The sequence below is a fragment of the Gallus gallus genome, chromosome 5, assembly GCF_016699485.2.
Source record: "Gallus gallus isolate bGalGal1 chromosome 5, bGalGal1.mat.broiler.GRCg7b, whole genome shotgun sequence".
Taxonomy (NCBI): Eukaryota; Metazoa; Chordata; class Aves; order Galliformes; family Phasianidae; genus Gallus; species Gallus gallus.
In genome coordinates, this window is record NC_052536.1 from 55,251,580 (window position 1) to 55,277,667 (window position 26,088).

A 26,088-nucleotide genomic window follows, 5' to 3' on the forward strand; every position below is an offset into this window, starting at 1 on the left:
TGGGTCTACAAGCATTTTTTTCAATTTATTCATTACTTCTTTTTTTTTTTTTTTTTAACTCTTTATAAAAAAGCATCTATGGGGAAAAGCAGAGGAGCATACAAGTCCTGAGGATAGAAACAATTGAGGTCCTGCCCTGCCATTAACTGCAACAAAGCAGGGAAATTGACAATGTTTATTTATTCTTTCAGCCAACCAGAAATGTTTGACTTTACCAATGATCTTAGAAGTGATCTTCCCGAGGAATCTTGAAGTGATGCACTCTTTGAGGTGCATTTGGGACAGGCCAACGTGTAAATGCATGCAGGTTCCCTTAGGATCAGTTTTTCAGTTACGGCTGAGGTTGGCAGAGTCTTCGGCACCAATCCAGCGTGTTGCTCCTGAGTTTCACCATGGGAAGGATTTCAGTGCCTGGGTCTGGTGACAGTGGGGGCTTATTTGCAGTACTAGCTGTGGGGAAGGAGAAGCTGAGCTTTACAGTCTGCATGCTGAGCCTTTCCTGTGTTTTTTCCTAGCTTTCCAGTGATGCACAGCACAGTCCCTCCTGGAGGTAGACAAGCAAACCCTGCCTTCCGGAACTAGAGGTTTCTCTCTTTGGGACACCAGCATCTCGTATGTCAGCCTAGGAGATGCAAAGACTATAAGCTCACAGCATGGGAGAATGAGGTAAGAGTAGCAGTTGGAACCATGGCAAAAACCATAAATGAAACATAATTACCTTATTACTATTAATGCTTTCTGGTTTCCTCCCTGAAGCTCTCAATACCTGTCTGAAGGTCTTTTTGAAGTGGTTTGATATATTTATTACTTGTCCTGGTGTAAAGCTCAGAAACTGCTCGTTTCACAGAACCGACCTTTCCTTCTATCAGGGAACAGTGATTCCTAACAGTTCGTATTGATCTGGTCTCAGGGTATGGTTTATCAGGGCAAGTAACTTTCTGTTGTTTTTGGCCTCAGTTTCTCTGACTGTGGAATGAGCACAGTGGGCATTTTCTTTCTTTGCAAAAGCACTTCTAGGGCCTGAGAAGAAAATATTGTAATTAAAGTCATAGCTGAACAATAGTAGGGCATTGCAATAGACAGCTGCTCCTCTGATTTGAATCAGGCTTCCAGAGGTCAAGGAAGTGAAGAAGTGAAGGACATTTTATGAGCCCACTGCAGAAAAAAAAAGCACATTTTTACCCAAAACTGAATGTATGATTTTATTTTTTCAGCCTTTTCCATTTATATCGCAACTTAAACAGGATGCAGGACTTGAAAAATTTGTTCTGTCAATGGTGAGAATACATAAAAATCCCTTTGTTTGAGTCAGACACATCACTGGGACACACCATTCCTATTTTTTTAGTGCTCTTATCCTTAAAGATTTCAATCCTCCTCAACGTTGTATATTCAATAGATTTTTAAAAGACTGGTAATCATACAGAGGATGGTATAGATATTGCCAATTTAATTCTCTCCAGTGTCTCTTCCTGGTGCTGAATTTTCCTACTTTCTGTTGTATGACTTTTAGTTTCCCACTTCAGAAACATTGTTCCACTCACAAGTCCATCTTTAATGATGAGAAATAGCCAGTGGAGTTTAGGTTGAACGACCATATTGCTGTCTGTCGGTTTCATGTCTTTCTTTTTTAATCCCTTTTCATCCACATCATTCCAAAAATGAATTCCTCTGTGGGAACATTTATTAGAAACAAGCTGCACCAGTTCCCAAAAATGTACTGAACTTGTTTACCTGGGAAGACTTGTAGTAATTTTCCATAACATATTGCCATTTATTATGCTCTGGAAAGGCACTATAAAGGCACTTTCAAGAGGAGAAAACCAAGAAAGATTATTCATTTCACATCCTCGTGCAATTCTTTTGTAGGTGGCTTTCAACAAAGGGTGATATTGGATTACATTCATTTTGGTTCTTAATAAACTAGTAAATCTCCCATTGTTCTATGTTGTCCAATTATAAAAGCAATGAATATGAGACTAAGCACTTCAAGATAACCATAGCTTTAAAGATAGACAAAAAGCTTTATAGATTAGGATCAGAATAAAACTGCCATTTTTGTAGCGTTTTGATGAATAATATTTTGTGAATTAAAGCTTTCTCTCTTAGGAATGTCAATAAATTACTCTTTAAGTAGAAACCACTGCAAACCTCAGGAAGAGTTTCCTAATAGCTATGCTGCTGAAAAGGGAAGGAAGTAAATCCTTCCTAGAAGTCATTTCCTTGCTGTCTGAAGAGTGTCGATTATGGAGGGTATTTCTTGAGGTCTGTTTGCCTCTAAGAGTGATCTGTTGGGATTTTTTTCCTGAATCATTTCTGTTGCCTCCTGTTTAGGATATGGTGTGTTTTCGCACATGTTTCTTAGCTATACTGTGTTCCAAGAATGGATTCTTCAGCACTTTATAAATGCTTAATTGGCAATAAAAGCTGTCATTAGCATTTTGAAGGCAGGATTTGGGTATTTGCTTGTTCGTAAGCAAGGGTTTCCAAAGTGGAAAGAACTGCTTCTGAGAGGTCTCTGGAGGTAATGAATTAAAACAGTACTGGCAACTGTTTTTAATACACTGGGCAGAGGCTGGACCATTTTAGTAAAATTTTAAGCATCACAAGTTGGGAAAACTAAGAATTGTATGGCTCAAAGTGCTCAGTGGTCTCATGAGCTGGGATCATTGCCTTGCTCAACTCTGTAGGAATTCATAGCTTGCTCATGGAAACATCTATTAATCCACTGACTGCCAACAGATTCTTTGTCAGCAAATCTTTAATGGAAAGTAGAGCCCTCCACATGCTCAGTCCTCCTATTCCTAACTTGCATACAACCTTCCAAAATTGTCACGTGGCATGACTTAGTGCTGTGAATTTGTTCATTGGTGGAGAACCAGTGACATATGGCCCTCTCTGGTGGTGACACAGGATAAATGTCCCATCCAGTCGCTCATCCTAGTCGTATGCTAAGACACAATGTAAAAAGAATATACGTACATAGAGGCCAGTTTGATAGAGGGGAAAACAGGTAATGAGAGATGTGAAACGAGGCACGTGGACAGATGTGGGGAATGTCTAGGGGTCAGAGCCCAGACTTCAAGCCTTTGTATCATCCACGGAAAGGTCCATCACCCGTCTGTACCCTTGGCTTGGGCTGGGATGAATTTTTGCATCATAAACCTACTACAGCCCCAGAGAGAACCTGAATTGTCTCTCTGAATGCAGTATGGAAGGGACGCTGTGCTTGCCAAGAGTGGCAGCAGTATTAGCAAGCTCAAAGGAGAAACAAAAACAGAAGAGAAGATGCTTCCCCGCAGTCACTCCTCTCCTCACACACGTACCCTCTCACTGCTTCCCAGAATTTCAAGCACTTCTGTCTCTTCTCGGATGGCTCTTCAACTAGAGAGATAGCTGCTGGGTAAAAATAATTCTTTAGCTCAGGATTGTCAGACCCATCATGGGACCGTGCCTGAAAACGCAATCACACTTTTTGATCAGTTCCGCTGGAACAACCTGTTGTCTTTTATAATAACATTTCCATTGGGAATATTCAGATGCAGAGTCTAAAAAGAACCATTTCATAGCACACAGGCAACTACACACACAGTGACTTTGCATTCTTATCTTTTTGATTTTCCAGTGGGTGTATTTGCCTATTTCTTTTTTCAGACCGCATCCATCTGCTTCGCCGTTCTTACAAAAGCTAGTTTACATGCAATAATTGCCATTAAAAATGTGGGGGGAAAGCTCATTGCACAAATACATTGCTTTGCTCCTTCTAAAGCCCACAGAAGCTACAAAACTACACGAGGCTGATTGATGGGTGGCTTTATTTAATTATTACTTTCAGAAACATGTTCTCTATCTTACTTATAGCAGGTGCAGGCTGTGACGTGGCATTTGCTCTGGTAATTATGCAGGTTTTTCTTGTAAATAGCAGAACAAGTCAGGATGAAAGATAGTGCTGCCCTCAGGTTGTGGGAAATTATTCAGCTTTCTCTTTACCAAATTTCAAGTGATACGTGTAAATGATAAGGTCGCTTTGATTCCTGCTGCACCTCCCACCCCCAGTTCTTTACTCCTGTGGCATAAAACTGGGAGAGAGGGAGGGAGTGGGACTGAAGGTGGATGTGTGGAAGGGGTAGCTTGTGATGAGCGTTGTTATTGTGAATGAGAAAGCTGGCTCAAGCGCCATAGATAGCATTAAAAGTCCTTGGAGTGTGAGAGCTGAAGTGGCCTTTTTAATAGGGCTGATGCTTTCCAACGTGGGGCAGTGCAGCCAACCTCCCAGCCATGTGCCCACTGGCTGCCTATGTGGTCTCCTCACATATCCTCCATCCTGTGTTTCTTCCTCTTCTTTGTCGCTGTCTGAAGGAGTCGGTGCTTGGATTTTCTCCATTCTCCACCTCCCTATCCCATGTTTCGTTCCCTAAACAAGGCATAAATAGCTGGTGCCATGCTGGTTGTTCTCAAATCCCTCCCAGCAAAAAATGCCACGGTGAGCATTCCCCAGTCACCAGGAGATCCTGCCATGGGGAAATGGGACATCTGAAGAGCCATTGTCATTCTTAGCCTGTAAACTCTTCCTGGAACTTTTCCTCCCCTTGGGGTCCAAGAATACCATGTATGTCTGGCTCACTGTCAGCTATGTCAAGATTTGTCCCTGGGGCTGCAAAGAAGTGGCTCGCCACTTTCATGTTGATCTATGATAAAAAATCAACAACTAAATCCTCTTTCCTTGCAGCAGTGTTGAGATTGCGTGCCTCCCAATGGCTTGTGCAATGCAAGGATGTATAAAAACTCCAGGCAGCATTTCTGAACTTGGGTGCCTGAAGCTTTCCACCAGGGTCAGCATTTCCAAAGAGTCACAGAGTCACTAAGGTTGGAAAAGATCTCCAAGCCCAACCCCAGCCCACTCCCACCATGCCCACTGCCCGTGTCCCTCAGTGCCACATCTCCACAGTTCTGGAGCATCTCCAGGGGACAGTGACCCCACCACTCCCTGGGCAGCCCGTTGTGGACTCCTTGTGGACTTCTCACTTTGGTCCTTTTGAAATGCAAATCTTTGACTACCCGGTTTGGTCCCATCCGAACTCGAACCCTGGGTCTGCAGCCACAGCCAGGTGATTTGGCATCTGCACCTCCATTCTGCTACAAGCTGCCTGATGTTTTACCAGATGTACTGAACACTTGAACTTTCCACTGAAATCAAGAGGAACTGATGGTGTTTGGCACCTACTGAAAGCACAGCCTTGCAGCTGAGGGCAGTGTGTAAATAACAGTTCTGTAATAGGCACCCTCTGAAAATGTTACCTTCTCTGCTCCATAGCAAGTGTGCAATGAAATGAGAACAGACCCGACAATGAAAAATGTGCATTCAGTTTATATAAGAGCTTAGCTGAACAAGACAATATTTCAATGGAAGGTGCAGAGGATGTATATGAATGAGAAGAGGTTGATTGTTACCGTGTGTCTATCAAAACGAAAATAAGGTCATTCACAAATCTTAACATATTATGGATGGAGGAATATTTTTTTAATTAGGATTAAAAATATTATCTACTTAAAATGTGCCCATGCATATAGTTCTGGCATAGCCTATGGCAACACCTATAATTTTAAAATAAAACTGTTTTTTCGAAGAAGGAAGTAATTTTGAGTGATAACTAATTTAGATAGTGCTAATTATATTGGTTGGAACTTGCAAGTGAGTCAATGGATAAAAAGTTGATTAAAGCAAAGTTATGAAACAACAAGAAAAATCCCCAGCTCTGTTCTTTAAGATGTTCTGAGCATTTTAATGCTTGTTCCTGCCTACTCTCTTGGCTGGGCTAGAAAGGAATGTTTCCATATAGCTGTGCAGAGAAAAAAAAAGAGAGGAAAATAGAAGTTTAAGAATAGTGCGTATATTGTACAGCCTGAAATACTGCTTTAGAGGATGTAATAAGTTGCGTAGTAATGTGACTTACCTGATCTGTGTTTTGAGATGATGGGCAGTGATACTCTGGCTAAGCAAGGAGGAGCTGATGGGATCTGTGGGCATTTCTGTCTCCTGCAGCAATGCAAGCCTTTGCGTGTGGTTGCTCTCTATCGATTCTTCTGAGTCAATCTAATGTCTTATGATGTGATGCAAATACACCTGGAGGCTTTATATGATCTCGTGTAGAAGTGCACTCCCTGCATAAAATCCCATAGATCAAGAACACCTCATATCTACTTGCAGCTATTTCATCTTTGCTTTTACAACCTGCAGTGAAAGCTGCAGCCTTGCTGGCTGGTAGTTGGACATAAAGTCTTCAGTGGACCCAAACAGAGGGACGGAAGGAAAAGAAGAGCACAGGCTTGACAGCCATGTGGTTGCTCTGCCCAGGCTGAAATTCTGCCCTCTCTCTATTTTCCAAGCTCTGTAGCTGAGGAAGTGGGCTTAATTAACCCTAGCAGGGAGTGACCAAAGCTAATACTAATTCAGCTGATTGCCCTATTCTGCTTCTTCAAGCCAGGTGCTCCCTATCCACCTGAATGATTTACACAAGATGAAAGCAGGGTTAGCAAACAGTCCTGAGGGCTCAGGAAGATCTGGTGGAGCTACAAAGGGAAGAAGCCATCGCTTTTATCCCAGCATCTGGATCTTATCTGGACCCTATCCTGCTTTCACAGAACATCTGTATTTTCCCACCAAGCTGTTGCTTATGCTCTGAAATTTCTGCCATGAGACCTTCTCTTTTGTGTTCTCATTGCCCAGATTTTGCTGTTTCTTGCAAATGAAAACAGCCCCAAGTCTGGAACTGCACAAAGTTGGGCTGTTGCTTCCTGCAGAGGTGATCCTGGATCTCTGGAACCCCCCAGAACGTGGAGGCACAATCGCAAAGCAGCAGAAGAAATAGGCAGCAATATAAACACCGCTCACGCTTTGCTTCTGTGCTGCTCCTCTTCGCCAGATGTGTGCAGGTTGGGTTTTTGCATTTTGGTTGTCTTCCTGGGTAGAAAATCATCACTGTGCACAGCATTGGCCACGTGTGCCTGAGGATTCTGTGTGTAACACTGAATTCTGACTGTGAAGAGACAATTTTACCATTCCAGTTCAACTTTGTCATCGTTATTACTGGTGTTTCTAAGGCTCACGTTTTATTTTATTCTAGTACATATTTGCTTAATGTACAACCCATGGCACCCTATGTGCACTTGAGCACTTTGAAAGGATTTTGTTTAAAAATAACAAAGGAGGGGATAGATGTTAAAAGAAAGGGGAAAATAAGTAAGAAATGAAGATACTTATTATACATCAGCTAGACTGTCTGTAAGCAGCCTGGCATAAGTCGTCCTTTAATAGAGCTGTAAGAATAATTAATTTTTCAGTTCAGTGGTCAAACTGAAAAACTGAGGGAGGAAGGAGAGGAGGTGAGTGGGTGGGAAGAAACAAGGAGAAATGTTTGGGTCAACCTGAAGCAGCAATTTCTCATTTTCTCTCACTGAAGCGAAACAAACACATGTATTATCTGTTCCTTTGAAAAAATGGCCCTTGCTGAGTTTCTAAACAAAACCCTCCTTCTAGAAACAAGGCCTGAAGATCCTGCATAGCTGATGGTGACACAGAACATCTTTACTTTTCTGCAGTTTCTTTTTCCCCTTTCCTGTTCTGTAAAAAAAACCATTCAATGAATTTACCAGTAGTGTGCAAAGACCTTTATGAAACACGTAAAGGTTAGACTACACATGGTCGGTTGGACTAGCTGATCTTATAGGTCCTTTCCAACCTTGAGATTCTATGATTCTATGACATGATTTACCCAAACTTGCCACCTAGCTCCAATCTGCTTCTGCAGCAGTGTTTTTCAACGCTTCCAGAAGTGAAATCAAAGTTTAAGTCTACTAACAATGAGCTTGGTTTTCTTAATGATCTTTTCAAGGTCGTTTCAAAAGGAGCCTTCAAGCCCTTGGGGACATGTTTTTCTCAGGGTAGGGGATGTATCATGGATAAGGCCATTGGGAATCTCAGCAGTCCTGAATTCTTCAAGCCTCTGCCGTGAATCATGGTACAGACGTAGTTCTACCATCGTCTTCTCCTGGACAACCTGACCTGGTGCCTGATTTAGTGGTTGGCAACCCTGCCCATGGCAGGAGAGTTGGAACTAGATGATCTTTGAGGTCTCTTCCAACCCAAGTCATTCTGATTCTATGACTCAATGATTCTGCTTCTTGTAGGGGCTGCTTGCTTTCACTGTATTACAAACAAACCCAACCAGAAAGTGTGTATAGGTGCAGAGCTGATAAAGTTATAAGAGTACATTTCTTTGTGGGAAATCAACAGAGATCCTAAATACCAGGGATGCATTAAAAACATGCAAGCAAAAGAGGTTGCTATAGGAAAAATCTTCGAAGGGGTATTATCCAATTAGTACTGATAGCTCTGCTAATATGGTAGCAATTAATACGTTGTTTGTGAAATAAATAGGAGAAGACCTAAATATTCTTTGGAGTTGCATATGAATAATGCTCTAATATCTGCTGGAATAATTATAATGAAGCTGTAAGTATTCTCTCATCAGTTGTTTACTGAAATAGAAGTCTATTTAATCAGTAGCAATGCATTCAAGGTGACTAAATATTAAATATGATTGGCAGCTTACTGCTTGGACTAAAACGATTAAGTAACATGAGAAAGAAAGTGACAGGTGACTTCAGTCCCCTCGAGGAAACATGCCCCAGCCAGGAAATGGGTTGGGACTTCTAATAATATTGGTAACAAATAAGTGCTGAAATGTTTGCTTGCAGCAGTCAGTCTGGAAAGGAATGCAAATCCTGTTATACATCTTTTTCATCTTGGTGAGGTTGCAGTGGCAGCACTCGCCAGCTCTGCGGTACCATGCATTTTAACTATCCTGCAGACACGTGTGCTTGCTGGGGAGGTGTTGGATGGCCATGCCAGAAAAGCCCCTCCAATCCTCAGTGCTGTGCAGATGGGGCCTGATGGACCATTAACTGCATGGTATCTCGTGTTCACCCTTTTTGGAGTCTTTCCTTATTGCATACACCATTGTTTTGGATTCAGTTAGACAAAGTGATCCTATCTCTAAGCTTCACATCCAGTGAAAGCTATTTTGTCAAAGGCTGTGTTTCCAGGGTTCCTAAGTCTAATGTGAGCTTCCACTCTGATATTCACTAGGTCCTAGTTGTATGTTAACTGTTTCTAATGCTAAACCAAACCCCAGGTGAGGACAAATATTTGTGAGATGTCTAGACTAGAATATGCAGCAGTGTCAACTTCCCTTGGGCTGCGTTCTGACAACCTGGTCTGATTTTTGGTTGGTCCTGAGTAGAGCCAGGTGTTGGACTCAATGATCCTTATGGGTCTCTTCCAACTCGGGATGTTCAATGATTCTATAACCTCACCAGAGGAGTACTTAGCTCCCTGGCAGGCCACAGTCAAAGCACCACTCTTCTTTACCAAACACAACAAATGCTTGTCCCGTAGCTGCACAGCTCTGAATTAAATCTAATAAATCAGGACACATCTTAGAGTAAGAAACTGGCCAGGGTCATGCAGGACATCCGTAACTAGTCTAAAATCTGAGTCCAACTCTTTGATCTTCCTGCCCAGTGCTGTCTTTTCTGGCTGGTCTCTCTGGGTTCTCACAAGCATCTCCCTCCTTTCTGGCACTGTGGAATAGGTGTTCAACCAAGAAACTGCTGCAGGGCATTGCTGCAGTCACTGAAGCTGCTGTTGTCTACTTCTCAGCCCAAGTAGCCGTACTGAGGAAGTTGGGGAGCTTGGGGCAGCTACAAGGGCAGCAAGGGAGACACGTTTCTCTCTCTGTGTCCCTGATGGGATCCTAAGTGTAGTATAGACATGAGTGTCAGTGCCCTTTTACACAGAAAATAGGGAATGAATTCCAAACAGTACTGGAGACAGCTGACCCTTTTAGCACAATGCTTAAATATTCTAGTGCCGTGCCAAGGCAGCATGTGCAGAGTAAATATTTTAATCCCTAATTAATCACTTTGGTTAGATTGGTAAAACAGAAGTCTAATGAAAATAATTTGAAATTTCCTTCATGAATAATTGCATTGTTCAGGGGATTCTGGGAAGAGTCAACTGGCTGACCTTCCATTCTTGGGCTGCTCTATTGCTATGAGACTTAATTTGTGTCCTTCAACCCTTTTCAGTCACCGTCACGAGATTAGAAATACCTTTCATGCAGTTTAGCAGCAACTATGCAAAAGGACAGTGCAGTCAGCAGAGAGGTAAGAAATTAGCACATGCTTCCCTGCGGTGAGACACATACAGTATGGCACACAGGACAGGGACAAAGCTTCTTTTCCACTCTCTGTCCCTTCATTATGTCCTGAGCATGATGGATTGCGTTGTTTATTGAAGTATTCATGGCCATTTTTAATTAGAGATGTGAGGTCTGCGGATGCCAGAGCTTTGAGTATTTACAGGATTGGAAAAGAATTTGCTTGTTGATAAATCCTGGTGGCCGACACCATGATTCATCCCATGGCTCCACGGAAATTCATTTCCTCCTTCAGGTCCTGTCTTTCCAATGCTCAGTGTCAGGCTCCAGTCCTGTCTAGACAGGATGGCTTATAGGATCAGAATTACATCTCCTGCCAGCATCAGCCTGCATTTCCCTAGGAATGCTACAGTCCTCTGTGGAGCAATGATTTAAGTGCAACAAAGTCTGTGGTCTCCCATCCCTGGAGGTGTTCAAGGCCAGGTTGGATGGGGACTTGGGCAGCCTGATCTGCTGCTTGTTTTAGTGGTTGGCAACCCTGCCTGTGGCAGCAGGGTTGGAACTGGATGATCTTTGAGGTCCCTTCCACCCCAAGCCATTCTGTGATTCTACGTGGATGTTCCACAGGGAACTTTTGCCTTGCTGAAAACACCACAACATATTGTCTTCTTTCTCAGCATGCTTTTTCTTGGGTGTGATGGTTGCAACAAAGGCTGGTGCAAACTGGGAGTGTTCATGAGAACAGATTGTGTTGTACAGCCAAGCATTTAAAAAAGAGGCAAGAGCATAACAGGGACTGTATTTCTGGCTCAGGGAGATGAGGAAGGTGGATGGACTAGGTGATGTTAGTGGTCTCTTCCAACCTTAATGATTCTATGATTATATGACTCTACTATGCTTAGCTCAGAGAGGGAGTGCACAGATTTTGCAAGTAGTCGTGGACCGTGTGGTAGGAATTGACAAGGGCAAGGGTCTTGGATCTTAGTTTGGAAGGTGGCTGTCTAGAGGAGAGGGGCTGGATATGGGCCAGAGTTCTGGTTTAGGAAAGTGAAAAGTTTGGTAGAAACTGGTTTGCTGGGCCAGGAAACGAGTATCCTTGCCAGTGCCTCTAGCAAGAATGGAGTACAAATGAGCGCAGCTCAGAACAGTGGCTGGTGAAAAACTCCACTAACAAGTGCTCTCTGCCCATCAAAAAAAAGGCATTTTTAAAGACAAACATGTTTAAAACTTTGTTTTTTGTTTAGAGGACAAACAATTGCTGTTCCTCTGCTAGTAGCTTTACCTGGTGAGGCCAAACTTTTTGCTGTGATTATCACCTCATTGCAGTCTCCCCTTTAATTTCCTTTTATTTTTTTTTCTCCCACATTCACTATTTTACTCCTCTATTCATGTGCACAGTTGACGCTTATCAGCCATGGAAATTTACAGATATTAAACAAGCTACAGGAGGGCTCTGATATTGTTCCCTCAATTCAAGATAAAGCTATTGAGAATTAAGGGAAAAATTATTAATGAAAACTGAATGAGAAGGCTATAAAGTTCAAACAAAGTGTGTTCCCTACCTCACAGAATTTGGATGCATGCAAAATTTCATGAAAATTACTCATAAAATGGTGTATTATTTCACATCTTTGGGCAAAAGGATTGTTGAAATATTTTCATTCCGTGCAAAATATATTGGATGATAATGATATTTAATGTACATTTAACAAGGAGATAAAGAATATGATGAGTTTATTGGGGAAAAAAAAAAAAAAAGTGACCTTCTCTCCAGGATTTGAACTTGGTACTTTTAACAATATAAAGCACAGCCTCTACCCCCTGGGCTAGAAAATGTCATCTCCAGTTGAGATGAAGATCAGCTCATGTAGATGAATGTCATGGAAATGAACCTTGGTTTTGTATGTTGAAAACAGGCTGTGGGGAAAGAGAATGTATCTGTGAGAGTCTCCAGCAATAGGGTACATATTCAGCAATTTGAGTTTTTAGGATAAAGCTTAAGATCTTACCTCTCCACTGCCAAGGGAGTATTGTTGTCATGAGTGGCAGTAGGAGCTTGGAGAACAGAAGTGAAGTCACAATGTGCAGTAAACCAATCCTTCTTTTAACCTGATCTTGATTTCAGTATCATCTCAAAGTGAATTCTGTGGATTGACTGTAAAGCAGAGCCTTGACATAAGAGGAACCCTGCAGAAGAAGTGGACACTGGAAGCTCAAGGGGAAGGTAATGGAGAACAAAGTCTAAATACCTTTTTGTCCATTGGCAGAACCTGTAGGGCTAACAGGCAGAGTCAGAACCTGTGGGTCTTTAGGACTTGCTGGGAGGGATTCCGATTTGCTCAATAAGACCCAGGTTTTCCCCCAAAAACAACAACAAATTGAAAAACTAAAAAGATTCAGATTTCTTTGCAGTTCTCTCATATATTATTATTTTGTCATGAAGGGTGTATGAGAGAACAAAGTTAAATCATCTCCACTTTTCAACTAGATTTACTAGCTTGTGCTTTTATTCTTTATTGAGGGAGACAGAATAGAAGCACTACTGAATAACAAACCACGAAGGTGACAGGAGGCTGACATCAGCCTCATGGCATCAAAACCCATCCTATACTATGATTTGATCACGGACAAATCTGTAGCCCTTTGGAACAGAGAACGGAGCAAATACAGCCATACAATGCTGCAGAATACTGACCCAACACTGGCAAACATGAACACTATTGACCCAAATATAGGGAGAATCAAGGGCTGTCCAGAAAACCAGAGCAAGTGCCGTTAGTAATATTGGACTATTGCTAATCTGAACCTTGTCCAGAATATTGAAGAGAGCACATAGAGAGCTGAAAACCATCTGAAATGCTGGGCGAAATCCAGACAATATTTTTGCAAATTAAAAACTGGCATGTCAGAGAAACTCAGAAACTACAAAGGCACAGGAAGCCTGATGCTCTGTGCAGCCTGCTGACTAAAACTTGCTGCTCGGGGTTCCTAGAGAGCCATTTTAATTGAAAGTGAGAGCGTCTGTTGCAAAAGGTTGGGAAGTCCTGCTCTAATTGACTCTTTCTGGGGTTAACTGTTGCAAAGAATGAGTCAGATCCCAGCTCCGCCGCGAGCACCGGGAGCCGGTCCTCCCCCATCATTAATTACTTTGGTTGCGTTTCTTCATCAGCGCCGCTTGGATCTATCGACGAGATCCCTGGCGCCTTGCCAGCACCACCACTCTGACGAGATAAAACACTCCGTGCGGGGAAGGGGAGGGCAAGCCTTGCTTGTTATTGCTTCTCTCTTTGATGCTGAATTGGTTGGTTCTCCCACACGGACCTTCCTGTACGGCTTCTTCCTTTAACGGAGCCGCCGGGTTGTCATTGTCGCTTTTGTTTGGTTGTTTTTGTAATCGACCTTCCAGCGTTTCGGAGGTTTGTAATCTAAATGAACAGATTCCTACAATTGGTGTGGCTTGGATGCTTCTTCCCAACATGTCAGCTCATCACATACCTTCATGTAGCTGTATATTAAGGCAAAGGTGGGGACAAAAGAGCCCCTTGAGACTTCTGTGTGCTAAATGGCTTTCAGTTATGGCTAAGTTGCAGTAATATCTTTAAGTTGTGCCAGGGGAGGCTCAGGTTGGATATTAGGAAAAATTTATTCTCCAAAAGAGTGGTTGGGCACTGGAACAGATTGCTCAGGGGGGTGGTAGAGTCATCGTCCCTGGAGGTGTTCAATAAAAGGGTAGATGTGGCGCTGAGACCTGGCTTAGTGGTACAGTGGTGATGGGTTGATGATCTTAATGGTGTTTCCAACCTTAATGATTCCCTGATTCTATGAAATCCCAGCTGAATCTGCATACAGTGCTCAATGTGAGACACCTGGAGGTGGGACTCCACCTGCACTTTTCATGGAAAATGGGTGTCTGCAGAGCCAGACAAGGTGCAGACTTAGAAGCAAGGGCTTGCTGAGTCCAGGTTCCAGCCAGGCAGGGTTAAGGAAACAATCTGTGCCCTGCAGTACAGAGCTATTGTGTACCATCTGCCCATGGCTGCTGCCTACTTATTTTCTTCAGTTTACTCAACCCCGTTTCATACACTTGCCCTAGCACATTTTTCAGCAGAAGGGTGATGGTTTTCTCCTTTCCAGAGCAGCTTCCACCTACTCTATGGAACTCCTAGGGACACCTCACCGTACATCTAGGAAGTGAAAGGGAATGGGAGAATTGATGTTATATCTTCATGCTGGGCTTCTCTTATAAGCAAAGTCTCTACACAGGGTTTCTGCTGCATCCATGCTCCTAGGAAGGGAGGTTTCCTGTATGAAAGGTGTTTATGTGAACTGGGCACCCAGCTACTGAACTAGGGGGGCTGCTGTATGCAGCCATGGGCATAGATCCTTGCTTGAATCAAGCTGTTCAAGACCACTTCACTGCCATTTGCTTTGTCAGAGGGAGGATGAAAAACAAGCACCATTGGTTTCAGCTTTTTGATCTCTTAGATTATGTTGTCTCACTGTAAGACCAGACAAGGAAGAGAGGCAGAGCAAACCCAGAACAATTACTGCACATTTGCTGTAAAGGTTTACGTGTTTTTTTTCTTGGAATTTTCACTTCCAACTTTAATTAAGTTCTTTCAAACCCAGCAAATGCACATGGCATTAGAGAGGTAAAGAATGTGTGTGCACATACGTGTGTGCTGGATGGGATTTTTGCAAGTTTTCCTTCATCTAATCAAAATTTGCTTGGCTGTCCCCATTGACACAAGCTGTAACCGAGCTTCAGGTGGACTGATACCCTATTGTGTAGTCCCAACTCACTCATGCTGGGTAGTGAGAGCTGGTGGGGGTAGCTTTTTTGCTAGTAAGCCTATATTCTGTGCAAAGCATGCACAGAACTATATTTGCTAAGGCCTCCTGTGGCATAGCTGTATTATTTCTTTAAATATTCTCTTTGGGTCACTGATGGCATCTCTCTTTTGCAACATGCCTGGAACAGCAGGGCCTAATTCACTGCCACATCCCTAACGGTCCTGCCTGTGAGATGTGTTAGTGGAAAGCACCTCTTCCTCAGCAGGATATGCTCAGGGTAGGTCTCTCCCTATCTCTGCAAAGTAGTGCGTATTTCATTTGTCTGCACGAGGGTTATTAATGAAGGATGTCATGAGCCCTCAATGAAACAAAGTCTTTGGACATGGGGACCCAGAAAAATGGACACAGTGTACTCGCAGAATGTTCTTAGTAGCACATGTGAATTTCTTTGCACTCAAATTAAGGAGGATTAAAGCAGCTAAACTGTTGTTGCTCAGTTCTCTTGGATCATGTGACAAAGCCTGAATCGCTTTTAGTCACTGGTATAGGCCTAAGTCAGTCCCTTGATCTCCAAATTAATTTTTGAATTGAATGATTGTGTGGGGTTTTTTTGTCCTAATTGAGTCTTCAAGTGAAAAATGCTTAGCAAACAGATGGAAAACTGAGGACAAAAGACTCTATTATGTAATAAAAAAAAAAAAAAAAGGGAGAGTTCACCACAACAGTTTGAAATTAGTACTTGGAGTTTCTATTTATTTTTTTCTTAATAAAATCCCAAACGGTAAACGATACACAGTGTGTTTTGCACAGCTTGGTGTAAAATCATGAAAAGGGGAGAAGGTGGAAAATTCGTACTGGCAGCTCTTGTAACGGATAATGCAAAGTGTCTGAGTAGTTTATTGATCCACTTCTCATTTTCCTTTTATTGATATGACAGAATCAACAGTTTTCCCAGGAGGAAAGAGGTATTGAGTGACAGCAGTGCAAAGCTCAACGGCCGGTCACTTGTTTGTGGAAACCCTGAAACTCCCCCTGAGAAAACACACAGGCTTGGTTCTGGAGGACCCTTGGGGCACTCTAGGGTTGTCTTGTTCCCTAGATGCCAAAAAGCAGCTCTAGCAGGAAGCTCACAAGCTTTAAAGTTGTACCGAGGGGATCTATCCAAAGTCAGGGCCCTTCTGTGGGATGTATTACGTGTACTGCATGCTCTGAAATTTGTGTATTTCATACTCAGATGAAGGTTGATGATGGGAGAGTGTGCAGTGGGCTGCTGAGGTAGTGAATGCAGGTACACCAGGGTTTGTGGCTCACAGGAGATGTGGCAGAGATGGGCACATAGCCCCCACCTTCAAGGCAGTAAAATAACTTAAAAGGAGTTTCTTGACTCTGTACAGAATCAAGAGATCTTTGGTCTCAATATCGTTGGTTTCTGTCATCCAGCTAGCAGGTGGCATTGCCCTTCACTCATCACAGAATCATAGAATAGTTTGAGTTGGAAGGAACCATTCAAGGCCATCTGATCCAGCCCCCCTGCAATGAGCAGGGACACCCATAGGGCTCAGAGCCCTTTCTGGCCTGGCTTTGGGTGTTTGCAGTGACAGGGCATCCAACACCTCTCTGGCTGTGACTGTATTCGTACTAATTTTACAACAATTAGGGCACATGTTTGCTAGCTTTTTAGCTCCTGTAGTCCTGGCATCTGAATGTTTTTAAAGCTTTCCTGATTCACAATCATTCCTTAATTTTATAAAATAGAGAGAAACCAACCAAAGCGCAATTAATTTTCTTTTATCATTGGGAGAAGACTCTGTTGAGGTGCAGAGATAACCAGAACAAGACAGTTCAGAGCTGCCTTTCGGTACCTTGGCATTTGCTTCTATGAGCTTCTGCCACACTTGGTGGATGTTTCACAGTTTTCTGCTTGAATGGAGGTTGGACAGAAACCATCAAGTGTACCGGGCTCTTCCATGTCTCTGCATGGTTTGGTCCTCTGTCTACGATCAATGGAGTTGCTATCTTCCTCTGGGGCTTTGCTCATACATACCATGGAAAAGAATTTGATTCAGCTTATTCAGAGAGAGAAAAAAAAACAAGTTTCCTGACATTACATGTTGACAAACACTAGAAAAGATCTGGCCAAGTGTGTCCATGTATGAGTGAAGGGCATTTTCCTATCTGGACAATACTTGCAAATAAATAAGCTCCAGAGAAACCTGCATGGTATCAGGCGCTCGTGTCAATGCTGGCATTTCTTTCTTGCAGGGATCTTGCTCTGTAAAGGTATAGCTTCTGCATGTAAAGAGGGAGCGTGATGGCCTGGGCTATGGACTCTGAAGGGGGAAGCTCTGCTCCATTCCTGGGCTGCTGCCAGTGCACCCCGCAGCTCTCCATATCAGAATCAGTAAAGCAACTTTCCTTCATTTTAGTGATTTTCCTGCATGAGAAGTTTGGAAGTATTATTCTCATTTTGCCTGAAATAGCAGCACATGAATTGGGACAACAGGTCTAGCCCTTCATTAGGGTCCAGACTCTGCAATGTCAGCAGTTGTTTCTTGCCATCACAGTGTAAAACCCTTTTCCCTTTCACTTCACATTATTTCTTTCTGCAGAATGCTTTCAGTGCAGATAATGCACATGAAGGTACAATACAGCCAGTTGTCTGAGAAAAGAAGCCCGTTTTCTTCTAGTGGGTGGTAGGTAAGAATTACTAATCCAATCTGCTTGAGTTAACGCAAAACAAGGATTAGGGTAAAGTTCCCGAATATGTTAATCTTCCTTTATAGAAGTAAACTTTAGCACCACTATCAACCCCATGGTTTATGGTTCATGGGAACAATGAACCAATTAAACTCGAGCAGAAAAAAAAAAGTCTTGCACAAGTTTTCTGAATGTTACCTAATACTTTGAATTCTTTTGATTCTTAATTATTTGCCGCTGTGTCAGAGGCACAGGAAATAAAATGATGTTTATTATTCATTAAACTGTTTCTAAACATATCCATAATTAACTGCGTCTTATTGTGGCTGTTCTTTTCATCTCCCCCTCTATGAATGTAGCTATTAAATGACACGTAAGGTCCTGGGTCGCTGATATAATTGTTGGCAGCACAAACTGTCGGCTTACTGGAATGGTTGTGCCTATTCATAGTTGGATAGTTGTGGAAAGGCATGTGGCCCATGTGAAGAAAGGAAAGGGTCAGCCAAAGCCTTTCTCTTAGGTATTGGGAAGGAAGGGAAAAATGTTTCATTTCATTTTTATAAATGTTCTGGCTTTGCAGAGGCCCATTCAGAAAAGCCTTGTACACTGCTTTAGCCCCGTTCATTTCCAAAATATTCTTGCTTCTTGCTGAATCATATTCATTGCTCTTATCTACAGCAATCCACGTAACTGGGAGAATGAAACTGTGTGTTCTGGGTTTTCTTCCTTGCATCAGATTTCTAACTGGGGAACGGAGCACAGTGGGGATAATTGGACTTACTGTAAGGGATATAAACGTCAAGGATTTACTTTTAAATGCTTAAGAGTCTTTTCTGCTGTCAATACCTGCATGGGAATCTTGGGCGCGTCAATTAGAGAAAAGTTGTCCTAAAGCAAAGGTTACACCATAGGATTTCGGCAGCTTCCACGCCAATGGGTCACAAAAGCCATCTTCAATTTAGAACAATAATGCAGGCGTTACGTGTAGTCAGCATTTTGCTTTTTTAATGAGTGAAAAATGCAGCAGGAGTTCAGTTGTGCTTACAGTATTGGTATGTATCCATGGCTGTAAGAGAATGAACCCCGCTGCAATTAAAAAGAAGCACTATTTTTCAGAGGTTCTGATGAGGTTTTGGAAACATCAGTGACTATCAAGGATTTCATAGAATCATTAAGGTTGGAAAAGACCTCTAAGATCATCTAGTCCAACTGTAATTGTGTCTGAAAAGAAGGGAAGCATTTATCCATTAAGCCTACTGAAAAAGTAGATTTCTGTGTGCAATTTCATAATCAAAGTTCAGATTCAAGGAGGTTTATAAAAAATAACTTGGAAGGAAGCGTGTCCGATGCAGGACACAATGAATATTCAAATCCAGGCTACAGTTCACTTTACTAAGTCATGTTTATAATGCTCTTGGTTAGCAGAGTCGACATCTAGGGTATGGAAGAGGGCATACAATTCTGGTGGGTTGAGTTTAGTCACCTATAGCAGCAATACACTGTGCTCCTATAATACTTATCTGGTAAAAATTGAGTCCACTGTTATACTGCCTTGGTGTGGAGTAGGCTCCCATGCCAGGCACTGGCACAGGCCTCTTGCAAGCCAGCAGGAAGCCGGGGCCCCTCCAAGGCAGTGTTTGCTTCTCAGTCCTTTTGCTCAGCTCCTTTGATTTCTGCATCTCACCTGAGTGCTGCTTGGTTAGTTAGAACCAGAGTGTGCCCAAGCCTGAAATGCAGCCAGGACGTCTCTCCTCACAACGATGGCACTTGCGTGCACTGGGACCACATCCTACCAGCTCCGTGCCAGTGGGAACAGATGGCACTCAGCACTTGGCAGCATTGGACCCCAGGTCCCAGCGTTTTTTTGGTTATTATTTTATTTTTTTGTCTAACCACCAAAAATCCCAAGGAGCGAGGCATGAGTGAAAACAAGGCGCAATGGGACGCGCTGAGCAATCCTGGCTGCTTTGGTACATTTGCAAAAGTAACGAGTCCTCTTTGTGAGTTCCCCAGCACACAGCACAAACAGTCCAAGCCTGAGGCTGGGGGACTTTTCAAGCTTGTATCCCTGCTGTGGCATATAACGAACAGACAAAAACCCCTTTCTGCAACCTCCGCTGGCTGCGACATTTGTTGGTGTCTGTGGCTCTGATTCACCCCGCTTTGTGCAACACTGGTACTAATGTAACTGTATTGTGGCAGGAGACTGGAGAGGGCAGCGGATCACTCGCTTGAAAACATGACCTTTTAATTTAAACAAAAGACTTGAAAAAATGAAAGTGGTTCTTAAATGCAGTTTAAGCAGTCAGGCGAAAGATGTCTAATGAAGCTGCCAGACAGATTTGTAGCCAGACTGTCACTTTACCCATCATGTTTACAGCCTCCAGTGGTGAGATTAGGACAGGGTGAAGGCTCAGTCTATCCAAATTTCCCCGCTCTGCTCCTCTACCATGTCTGTAAGTTTTGACAATTTGACAAATCATTTTGCATCATTGTCTCTAGAGCCAGGAGAGCCGAGAGTGGCGTTCCCACCCATGACCGCCGCGGAGCACAGCCTGACGCAGGGATGGGAGACCCAAAGGGATGCTGCGGTGCTGCAAAAAACAAGGTAAAGCATTTCTGCTTTATGTCATTTTATTCCCAAGGGATCTGTGCTAAAGCCCCTGCCCCTTCTGTAAGAACAGATAAATCATTTCGGAGCAATTTTTACCTTCTCTATTCCCTCTGCTGTGTATTGGAGGACTGTTTTTCACGAGGATCTCTATTTCATAGATTCACATTAGTAAATTCATGGAATCACATAATGGCTTGGGTTGGAAGGGACCTCAAAGATCAGTTAGTTCCAACCCCTACTTCTCACTTAAAGCTGCTGGGACGATGCAGTTATGAATCAGCCCAAGCAGTTGTTGCTGTATCAGAAGAAATCTAAGAATGGACTGGCTTTAATAAGAAATATGTTACAACCCATCCCCACAGTTAAAATTCACGCACATGTGACTATCAAAGCAGCAATCACACATTGCTCACCCGGATTTACAGTCAGCTCTCATTTACAGTTTGGGATATACGGTAAGTATTTATTTTTGCAGGGAATGTTTGCTACCCAACAAGTTTTAGTGGCTGCCCGTTGTAGCCACCAGCCCCTCTGCTTATCCACAGGCTGAACACAGCTCAGACACGCGGCGTCTGAGCTCCCCACACTGCCGCGGCACTGAACTTAGGCTCAAACGGGAGGAATCGCCTCTCTGCAAGATGAGAGGGGATTCATTTTCCATGCTAGCTCTTTCCTGGGGGGCTTTGCCAAGAAGAGAAAAACCACTCGCAGTTTTCTGTCTTTTCACCATTTTTATTTTTTTATTTTTTTTTTGAAGAACATCAAAGTTATCACTCCTGCTTCCTCACCATAATCCCGCAAATCCTAATGTATGTCTCCCAGTCCTTTCATACTAAAAGCATCAGTGCATGTGTTCTGCAGCATTTCGGAGGTCGCAGGCAGTTTCCTCATTTCCATATGCGCTGTGGCACTAAAAGAGCCCAACCAGGAAAAGTAGCTCAAACTCAAACATAGGGGTTTTTTTTTTCCTTGGGTACTTTAAAGCCGATTATTATTTTTCAAGTTACTTATGTGACGTGATGTCTAATTCTGCTTTGGTGGAACAAGACTGGACAAAAATGACTTTTATAGGGTGTTTTTTTTCTCCCTCCCCTCTTTCCCTTAACACTTTTTTCGAACTTTCATGCTTAGCAAAAAACTCCCCTGTAATTGTCTTGTCATGATTATAGTTTTTCCCATTCACCGCCGCTTTACATGGAAGCCCCGGGAAAAGAATTCTTAAAAATTAAATTTCATGCTTGCATGTGTTTCTGTGATCTGCAGTGTGTATGATCTCCAAGTGGAAAACTTCTCTAAAAATAAATGGATTACCCTTGCTCTGACGCTGTCTGATGTCTGCGGAGCAGATACCGCCGCTCGCCTGTGATCTCCCACCCACCACAATCGGGGTGACAGGCGTTGAGGTGAGGGCCGGGCCGTGGTGTGGGGCTGGGGGAGCGGGGCCGGCTCTCTGCTGGAGGACAAAGGGTTGGCCTTCCCCACACAGCAAGGGGAAGAGCCTCGTCGCGTGGTTCGTAAGGAGGGCCAACGGCTTTCCACACCGAACGCCATCTTGGGGATCATCTGCCACACAGTCCTTCCCCACAGAGGGGTTGGGTTGAGCGGCTCAGTTTGGCCGGTTCAGTGGAGGTGTTGGTGTGGGGAGCAGCTGTGGCACAGCTTAGGCAGAGCAGCACCCAAGCCCTCAGTAGCAATCAGAGGGCTTCCATGGGGCCTGAGGGCCAGGGCTGCCCCTCAGCCTGTGGGGCTGCCTTTCCTCTGCAACGCCCAGCCCTGTGCTGGGCCTGCAGGTGGTATTGCAGCGCAAGAAATAAGTACCAATAGTGCCCAAGGGATCCACTTTCAAGATTTTCCTTCTTATCCTGCAACCCCATCTTACAAGCCTTCTCCCTACGTGAGCACACCCGTTTGACCTCACTGGAACAGGAGTTGCAGATGCAATGCGAGGCATTGTGAACACCCTCCTCTTTCCCTGCTGTCTGGCTGTTTTGTCATAGACTTCCTGCCTCAAAGCTAGAAATGACTTTGTAAGCCCTTGCTCCTGCGATGCCACCCAGCAGCAGCACTGCCAGGCGAGCCACTGGTGCCCGCAGGAAGACGCAGCATGTCCCTCATTGGCATGGCTGCATCAAGTCTTGACCCACATAAGTAACATTCCCCGGAGGGCCACCTTGAAAAGGGATTAGGTAGAAATGGGGAGAAAAATACAGAGCAGCTGATAGCAGTAACACATTTGCAGGAGTGGGAAGGCTGGTCCGGTGACTGAACACCAGACTTGGACTCTGGAGATCAAGGTTTAATCCTCCATTCTTCCACAGATGTTGGCAAGTCACCTAATCTCTCAGTGCCTCAGTTCCCCATCTGTAAAAGGCAGATAATGGTGGTTCTTTTGTCTGCACTGTCTGCTTAGATTTCTAAGTTTTTGAGGGCCAAGGATGCTTCTTCAGGAGAGAGTTTACAGCACCTACCTCTGTAGGGGAAATCGTACCGGAGCCTTCCATGCTACAAATGGTAATTAATAATAACAATATCAATCCTTTAATCATCAGGGAACTCATGCTCTGTTGCAACAAAATTAACAATTAGTGCATGATCTGAGCTCTAATTGCAGTTGAATAAATACTTTGTGTAACTTAATGGGCATTTACAGAAAACTTCTCCTTGGATCCTGAGGGTGTTCTAATTGTAAAGTGTATCACAATATGTTGTGATGTCCACAACAATAAATCCTATCCCATAATGTCTGAGAGCCATTTTCAAGTTGGGTGGCAAGGCAGAAGTTGTACCGAGGGTATTTCTACCAGCTGCCTCTACTACCTTCTACCATGACCCTTCCCAACCCATCAAGTGCTCAGGAGAAGCCCAACAAACCACAACAGTGGGAACTTCTCCATCGCCCACAAACCCTGCGACAAATTATGTTGTTATTACACCTATCACAGCCCAAACCACCCAGCCTACTTTCAGACAGCAGTCACCCACAGTAATTATTTCTAGAACTTTTCCTTTGCTGCCACACTCTGAGATGTAAGTTTAATATTTTGAAGGCCGTTCTCTCTTCTTTCCTGGGGGAGAGAATTGGTATCTGTCCTGATTATACTTAGCATGTACTGGAGTCTTCACTGAGGTTAAAAGGAAATTTCAGCAGGTAGGATTATCTCCAACAAGTATTATATCCTGCCAAATTGTGTTTGGATTTTGCTAGACTTATTTACTTGTTCACAACACCCAGGGAAGCAGAGACTTTTTTTCCTATAAAGAATTTGACTCTGTTTGAAGACATGGGAGTTGTGTTTTCAAGATGAATCAGACTCAGACTGACTTTGGGATTTGACATATTATTGATTTACTGACTAACCTTGCTGTTCTGCTGGACATGCTGTGGCTTTTGTGAGCGACACTGAGCTATTACAAGGCTGCAGGAATGCTTTCTGGTGGCATGTTTGGTTTAGGACAGTTCAGCTAAGGCTTTTGTGATTAACTACTTTATAGCTACGTCCTGGCTCCTGCCTTGTCTCTGGATCTGTTGGGTGTGCTGAACCTCTCCCTACCTTTCCTCTCACTCCCCATCATATGTCTTATCCTGTCTCCTCCTCTGCCTCTTTCCAAGAGCAAGAACCTCAGTGAAAGAACAGGCCAGGCTTTTTGGAATGGGATGTGATGCCTTTACTAAAGCTTCCACAGGCTTCAGCCTTCATCCAGCTCTAACTTTTGTTCTTGCTGTTCTCCTATGCTTCTCCCTCTTATGCATGTCTCTGCTTTCCAGCTCTTCCCATATTGCTGTCCAGTCCTGCATCCCACTTTTATCAATGACATGCAGGCATGTTAATGAGCTTCAGGCCTCTCAGTCTGCTTTTCTTTGTCTCAGTGCCTGATGTAGGTCTTTTGTGCTTGTTTTCCATATCTACAGTAGATGACTATGATTTATTTGTCTTTTAAGTGGTGATCTAAGTGGAGAAGTGATGGTAAACATTGGCCACAGCTTCATCTTATACCTGCAAATCCTCTTTCATCCAAGGGGTAGGGGGCTCTGAGCCTGCTACAGACACAGCATATTCCTGACAAAGAGGAAAGAGTGGGGTAAGTGGAGCCATTGCCTTTCCAACGGGTTATTTGTCACCACAAGGGAGTAAATGCCCCACAGTTCATGTTCTGTGTGCACAGGATGAGCCTTAACTAGTCCTGCTTAGGTGCAGGCTGAAAAAGATGGGAAGAAAATTACAGATATTTTTATTTTTGAATTTCAAGTTTCCATTTTCTGCATATAATTACACTGAAGCGCGTGAGGAAGGAGGTCGTGGCTTAGCAGTTAGCTGCAAATTATGATGACATTAAAAAGAAAAAAGTCATCTTTGCCCACCAATTCTGGTTCAAATGCTCTCATTTCTTTCAGCAAAACCGCTGTCATGCCCCCTGCCCACAGTAGTCTGTATTCTTGGCATCCTTTTTGTCCCATGGGGTTCTCATTTTGGCATGCTCCCACTTCCATGCGGTACTATTTTCTTCCCTCTAAATAAAAAGAACTGGGCATTTGTGAGGATGGTGGGTGAGAATAAACCCTGAAAACATCTATACTTTTTTTCCACAGAGGAGGAGAATTTCTAATCAGCTGTGATTTATAGTTCATTGCCGCACTGGGGCTTTTAAAACATCAGATGTATTAGATCTAGTCAATATAGGCCAAGTCATTGTGAGAGATGAAAATTCTACCTAGATCTTAAATCTTTCCTGGCAGTGACAGATGCCAAAGCCTTTCTGGCAAAAAATATACAATTGTTTTGTCAAAGCTCACTTTATAAATACCTTTCACTGGAATGATGATGCTTTGTATGAAACACATTGCAGAAAACTGACAGCGAGGATGGGAAATGCTGACCTAGTTTTATCCAGAACAAAAACAGGATTTATTTTTTTTTGTACAATTTTTCTCTTTTTCTTTTCTTTTTTTCCCTTGGAAGAAAAGAGAGTTCCGTAAATGCTAGTGCTTAGGGACTGCAGAAGCTGGAGGATGGGAGGAAAGAGAAACACCTTTATGGTCAAAAGCTTAATAGTTCTTCTACAGCTATTGGGCAAGCTGGTGGGGCCAACTCTGAAGGGTCAAGTCTCAGTACTTCTAATTGTTTTAATAGTCGTCAGCCCCACAAAACACCTTCAGCTTCTGCTCTACATTGCAGGCAGGCCTAGGTTTTCAGAAAAGGAAGATTAGAAGAATATTAATTGAGACATCTTCTTTAACTAAGGTCGGGTTGTAGGCCCAGGCCCTGGTTTGAGTCCAGAAGATGTTTATCTGGTTAGTTTGGATATCACGAACCCTTTACAGAAAGGGTTGTTAAGCACTGGAATAGGCTCCTTAGGGAGGTGGTTAAGTCACCATCTCTGGATGTGTTTAAAAACCATTTGGATGTGGTGCTCAGGGACATGATTTAGCGGAGGGTTGTCTGTTAGGGTAGTACGGTTAGGTTGTGGTTGGACTTGATGATCTTGAAGGTCTTTTCCAACATGAGCAATTCTATGATTCTATGTGCATCTCTATGTACATCCCTGACTGTTATTACACCAAAGCACAAGCTTTGGTGTTTTGCTGGATGGGAACTCTGGGTACCATCCTAGGGTTGTTTGTACTCCTTTTGCTGAATGTCAAGTGGGTTCCTTCCAATTCCCAACTTGAAATATTGTCAGGCTTTTGTTTTTTTGTGAGAAATAGTAGCTTTCTCTAGGCAGGTGGCTCAGTAAGTGCAAGAAATCATGTTTCTTGTAAAGGAT

General features: G+C 43.3%; 1 long non-coding RNA gene across 1 annotated transcript in view; it reads left to right on the forward strand.

Moving 5' to 3' along the window:
* The window catches only part of LOC107053584, a 123,407-nt gene that overhangs the window by 34,633 nt on the left and 62,686 nt on the right, over window positions 1–26,088 (forward strand). Inside the window, exons 8-13 of the long non-coding RNA XR_005860114.1 lie at window positions 516–666; window positions 12,346–12,444; window positions 20,214–20,319; window positions 21,589–21,728; window positions 22,644–22,836; window positions 24,266–24,405. This is a non-coding gene — a long non-coding RNA (uncharacterized LOC107053584). The remainder of the gene's footprint in view (window positions 1–515; window positions 667–12,345; window positions 12,445–20,213; window positions 20,320–21,588; window positions 21,729–22,643; window positions 22,837–24,265; window positions 24,406–26,088) is intronic.